The 5,672-nt window shown below is 36.0% G+C and overlaps 1 protein-coding gene and 1 long non-coding RNA gene across 2 annotated transcripts in view; one reads left to right on the forward strand and one right to left on the reverse strand.

The window, feature by feature from the left end:
- The window catches only part of ccdc28a (coiled-coil domain containing 28A), a 223,445-nt gene extending 220,500 nt beyond the window's left edge, over positions 1-2,945 (reverse strand). Inside the window, exons 1-2 of the mRNA XM_042404859.1 lie at positions 2,738-2,945; positions 2,516-2,579 (exon numbers count right to left, since the gene is read on the reverse strand). The gene's annotated coding sequence lies outside the window, so the exon portion shown is untranslated. The remainder of the gene's footprint in view (positions 1-2,515; positions 2,580-2,737) is intronic.
- A 51-nt stretch (positions 2,946-2,996) lies between these two features.
- Positions 2,997-4,673, forward strand: LOC121892308. The gene is made up of 3 exons (XR_006094377.1): positions 2,997-3,089; positions 3,560-3,632; positions 3,729-4,673. It is a non-coding gene; the product is annotated as an uncharacterized LOC121892308 (long non-coding RNA).
- The last annotated feature ends 999 nt before the right edge of the window (positions 4,674-5,672 follow it).

Genomic DNA, 5,672 nt, shown 5'->3' on the forward strand with positions numbered 1-5,672 from the left:
CTCACTGTCTGTCCCTGTCCTTTTGTTTGACCGTGTGTGTGTGTGTGTGTGACCATGTGTGTGTGTGTTTCAAGAATATGTGTGTGCTTTCTACTTGAAGAAATGTCCGTATTAGGGCTTTCGGTAGTAATTAAGAAGTGTATTTTAAGGATTGTGAAGGCACTGTAGGGCTGCAACTATCTGTTGATTAGTTTTTTGATTAACTGATCAGTTGTTCGGTCAATAAAAGGTCAGAAAATGGTGAAATATTCGATCATTGTTTCCCAAAGCCTGATGCAACCTGTCTTGTTTTGTCCTGACTAACAGGCAGCAACCCAAATATATTCAGTTCACTATCACAGAGGACTAAAAAAAACAGAAAATAACCACATTTAAGAAGCTGGAACCAGAATTATTTCGCATTTTCTTTAAAAAAAAAAATACTCAAAATCATTAATCAATTATCAAAATAGTTGCAATTGATTAATTGACTAGCCATTGCAGCTCCAGTGCACTGTAAATAGATCATACTGTACTTTATCACATTGGAAATGAACTTTATATGATGTATTTTGACATATATTATTAAATTGTCAGGACCTGGACACTGATCTGAGCTCCATGCAGGAGAATTAAATAAAATCTATTTGTTATTTCCGATCTTGTGATTTTATTTTCCATTGTTTGTTATTCCAGCATTTCTGTCGCTATTTATCATCTGTTGTTTGTTGTGCTGGTGATGCACTTAACTGGTTATTAGTTTTGTTTATTCATGAAATTACCCTAAAATCAGTCCATTAAATGTTAAAGGTAGATTACATCTGTTATTAGTAAATGCCATTTTGAAACCTGTTTATTAAAGTTTAAGGCATAGTTTTGTCTGTTTAAACATAGTTGACATAATGAGAGAAACACATTCCATCTACTTCAATGTTATTTTTTAAAAATGTTATATAATGAAGAAGTTTCCAGTTATCAGTGCTGACACAGATGCTCCAGAGATGAAAGCCTAAATATTTAACACAAAGCTCAGGCTGCTGGGTGAATGAACCCTTTAGTCAGTAACGGTTATTAACTGTATGATGTGTATCCTGCTTGTACTCAAAGGGTCGTCATAAGTATTTTAAGTATTCTTGAATTTGTAAATAATCATTATATTGTAGATATTATTCTTTTACATAACAAAACTAAATCTAAACATGCTTTTGTTTCTAGAATATGTCGGTGTGCTGAAAGCGTCACACGTAGACCTACATTTGTACGACATCAAATACATCCCCACAGCTTCCCTTTAATGAGCTCCCAGGACACGGAGGTTAATATGAGGATGTTTCCCTGGGATGAAAGAAAGGTGTCGACATTTGGTTGTTTACCAATTTGTGAGGCTGTGTGGAGACAAAATGTCTACAAAGTGAGAGAAATGTGCTCAAGTTTATCCTCATTTGCAGCATCTCGTTTCCTGTCGGTAACATTTTAACTTGCGTTTCAGTGTTTCGTGCTGTCTTTCCTTTTTAATGCTTTTAGTGAAGCACTTTGAATTGCCTCTTTGCATGAAATGTGCTCCACAATTAAACCTGTCCTGCCTGCCTTGTCATACCTACTGTTACTATATAAATGGTGATTTAAATGGTGGTTTATTTAGCTTTTTTACGCTTCAAGTTCCAACACCTTTGGTAGCTGTACTGCTGCACTGCAAGTGATGCATTTTATATAGTAGAAAAAGCTAAATCAAGAAAAAAATAAATAAAGAACTAGGCACGCAGCGCAAAACACTAGTTAGAATATGTTAATTCTAACCTGGTGTCACTGTCGGGTAATTGTTCAGACATTATTCACATAATTACTCACATACGAGCTTTTCCTGCACATGGAAGAAAAGCCACATAAAATAATTTTAAAGCTAAAGAATGATGACTGAATTGAGTCAAAATTTGACGTCATGTCAGCTTCTTTTCCAAATTATTTAGAGAAATACTCTTGTATATTCAAAAAACTTCAACAACAATATGATAATACAGTATGCTCTCGTTGCATAAATGTATTTTTTCACAATTGTGGCTTATTTTCATTGACATAATCCCACTTAGTACCCAATTTTGCTGTTACAATAACATACACTCTCCGAGCTTCATTAGAAACACCTGTGCAATCTAACGCAATCCAATACAGCAGCTCTGACTTAAATTCTACATTTACAAAGCTCAGTTTCAGTTTTTGTTGACATTGTCAGAAAGGTGATAATTCTACTTTATGTTTATGTTTGTATTATTGAGGTCATAGTGGGTGGTGGAAGTGTAATGGGGTGCATTGAAAAGTGTTCCTAATATTTTGCCCACACCATTAACATACATAATGTATGATATTTCCATAATAAACATAGAGTAGCATTATCACCTTTCTGACAATGCCAACAAAAACTAGAAATGTATAAGCTCCATAAAAGTAGAATTTATGGCAGAGCTGTTGTATTGGATTGCACAGGTGTTCCTAATTAAGTGCTCAGTGAGTGTACAACACCTGTTGCTTATTAGCTCACCTTGTTTCACCTCTTCAGTAGCTTCAAAACATGGTGGGATCCTGCAACTTCACTCTGTGGCCGTCTGTAATACGAGGGTGATACATCACAATATTAAAACCATGCTCTAATGTTGGCAGACAATTCTCATATCACTTGGTGCAATTATTTATGTTAATAAAGTAATACTGAGAGTAATTTGAATTTAGTCTGTGTGATGTGCAGGACTGTTATTTCACGTACCTTTCTCAGGGAGGACAAAAAATCTTGTAAAATACAGGTGCAACTAACAATACTTTAGTACGTTAATTCTCTGGTTTTAAGTCTGTTTTTCCGCTAGCAAAGATTAGCATTAGCATCATCACAGTTAACAACAGGCTGTAAACGCACCGTGCTAACCAAGCTAGCAGCTAACGTTAGGGTTAGCTCCACCCTCTCGTCCAAATATTGTCACTTCCGGCTCCAAAAAAACAAGATGGCGACGGTCAAGATGCAAACTCAAGGCTTCAGAACCATGAATGTATAAAGAGAACTGTATAAAGATGAATAAAGTTCACTTTATACATCCATGTTCAAAGCCGGAGTCCACAAACCGGTGAGTGGCGCCGCAACGGTTACGTCCGTTGTTTTTAATACACCTTGCCAACGTCATCCAGGTGCAGACTGTACCATTTTATCCTTAATGAGGGGGGTCCAGGGAGGGCCCCTAACATTTTTATGGATGCTAGTTTAATCTGTTGATATTAGCTGGATTATTAATAATTAGAACCTCTTATTTGTTTTTTATTATTTCTCTGTTGAAGCAGTAAACTATGATAATGAGTTTATCTTATGTATTTTTTAATTTGTTTTTAATTGAAAAGCACTCAAAGCTTCATGTCTTGTACAAAGAGAGAGAGAGAGAGACAGTAACGTTAGTGACAAAATACGAGACTAATCAAAGCCCTCCAACTAATTAAAAGACATACTTCTTTATATTCTTGCTTTGAGTTGTGGGTAATTCAGCCTAAATCAAGTGACGAAAACATTTTCAATCATCTCTTGCTCTTGATTTCTCTCCAGCAGATCAAAAAAGTGGATGCGTTCCATTCAAGTCCAATCTCCTTTTCTCTCTTTGTCTTCAACAGTGCATGCAACGGTAGGGGGATGCTGAGCTGTGGTGTTTCTGCAGCTTCTTCTTAAAGTCTTAAATGTCTCATTTTCTGTATGTGTTTATGTGTATGTGCATGTCAAGACTCAGCAAGCAGTGCGTGGGAGGACAGAGACCATATACAATAAAGTAGCTGCTTGAAACTTTCAGCTTTAAGCATAAAGGATATTGGATTATGCATCCCAGTCCTTCTTGGTAAACTGAGACATCCACCATGGCCTTAAACAATTCAGGGACAAGGCTGCTTCTGCAAAGTTCATGTGAGGTTATGAATCAACTATCCATCCACCAGAACAACTCCATTAAAAGTTACAGGATTGGTTTTAAATGACTTTAAAATCTCCAACCTGGAAGGATGACAGGATACCGTAACGAACATCCAAGCTGCTCAGGAGTGCTCTGATGCTTTATAGTTCAATTTTGTAATTTCTTTATGTGGTTCAAGCATTGGGAGGCTTTACTCTTAAGCAGAAATGAAAGGGTTTCATCCTAAAACTGTAAAGTTACAAAACATGTATTCATTATGCAGTCAATAGTTGGTCAAAATCAAACCAGTCTTGCACCAATAAAACATAAGAAATTGTTAAAAACCCCTTTTTAATTTAGAGTTGCCTCATTAAAACACTGCATTGTTCTGATCCAAACAAGACTCCCCAGCTTGAAACACAGTTTATATAATGCTGCATTAAGCACACACTGTATCTACAGCAGGCATGATATCAACTGGCAGCGCTCAGCTGAAAGCAGCTGGCTGATAAGACTTTCCCTTGTTCTACTGATAAAAACCACATAGCGGGATTTGACCTCGCCAACATGGCGGCATAGTTTTGATGTAGGCTGTCACAGGTTAGAGGTAGATAAAGACTAGAAATGTATATAAGCTTGCCTGCTCTCGATAGAGAGAATATTGACAGTTTCTTGCCCAGATGAAATGCTGCATATAAACAGAGGAGATTGTTATCACATTATTTTGAGGAAGTTAGTCCCGTTAATAATTTAATAGGCTGCAGGGAAACTGGCTATTCTTGTCAGAGGTGCTTCTACAGGTTAATTTATTTGAAAAGGGAAGATAATCCCATTATTAATTTAAATTGTTAATCTAAATGTACTGTCACACACTGTGTAATGAGAATCTAGAAAAAAAGTCTGGATACAAAATTTACACCTTAAATCACTGATTTAAGTCTTAAAACAGCTTCAGTGAGCACAACATTTCCACATTAAAGTTTATGTCTATGCATCTTGAAATTTGTTGGTTAAAACATGTTTTCTTATGTCGTTATAAATTGATTTCCAGAGAAAGGCTGTGAGAAAGCATTAAATGTTTAACGAGGCTGTGTGCCATAATCCCATGAATTTGTGTAGGATTGTTTAATTAGACGTAAGCATGGATCTTTCCTATATTTACCTCTAATTACAGTCATCCCACATGCCGGGAAGCACGCGAGGGAAAACATATAACTCAGGATTCATCTACCGACCCACAACACAGCGATTTCTTATGGAGTTAACAGGCAACGTTACTGCAGTGAATCTTCAACCTAATAAGAAGTGAAAACATGAAAAACAACAGCTCTGATCTCTTCCAGATTCATTTCAGATCTCTGCATATTTGTGAAATTACTGCAGCTTCCCATTTTCAAGCCAGAAGTTGCCTTATTCAGGGTAAATGAAGCATAAAAGTATTCCAAATATTAACATGAAGAACCAGGATAAACTAAACAGAAGTATCCCAAATATTAACATGAATAAACACAAAAAAACCCAGAAAAATCTAAATGAAGTCCTTGCAAATATTAGCTTGGCACATGTGGTCATACTTGAGCAGATTTCGTTCACAGTGTTGGCACTTAATACATAATTTTATGAAAAAACTGTACTTTAAAAAGGAAATGCAATTATTATAAGATGTAAAAAGTGATAAAATACCACCTTATACATGTGTAAGATCATATATTTATTATATATTTTTGGTCATTCAGTTACAGGACACACAGTCACACAATAAATGAAGACAGGAAACGTCTG

This window comes from Thunnus maccoyii, chromosome 24 (assembly GCF_910596095.1).
Source record: "Thunnus maccoyii chromosome 24, fThuMac1.1, whole genome shotgun sequence".
In the NCBI taxonomy this organism is placed as follows: domain Eukaryota; kingdom Metazoa; phylum Chordata; class Actinopteri; order Scombriformes; family Scombridae; genus Thunnus; species Thunnus maccoyii.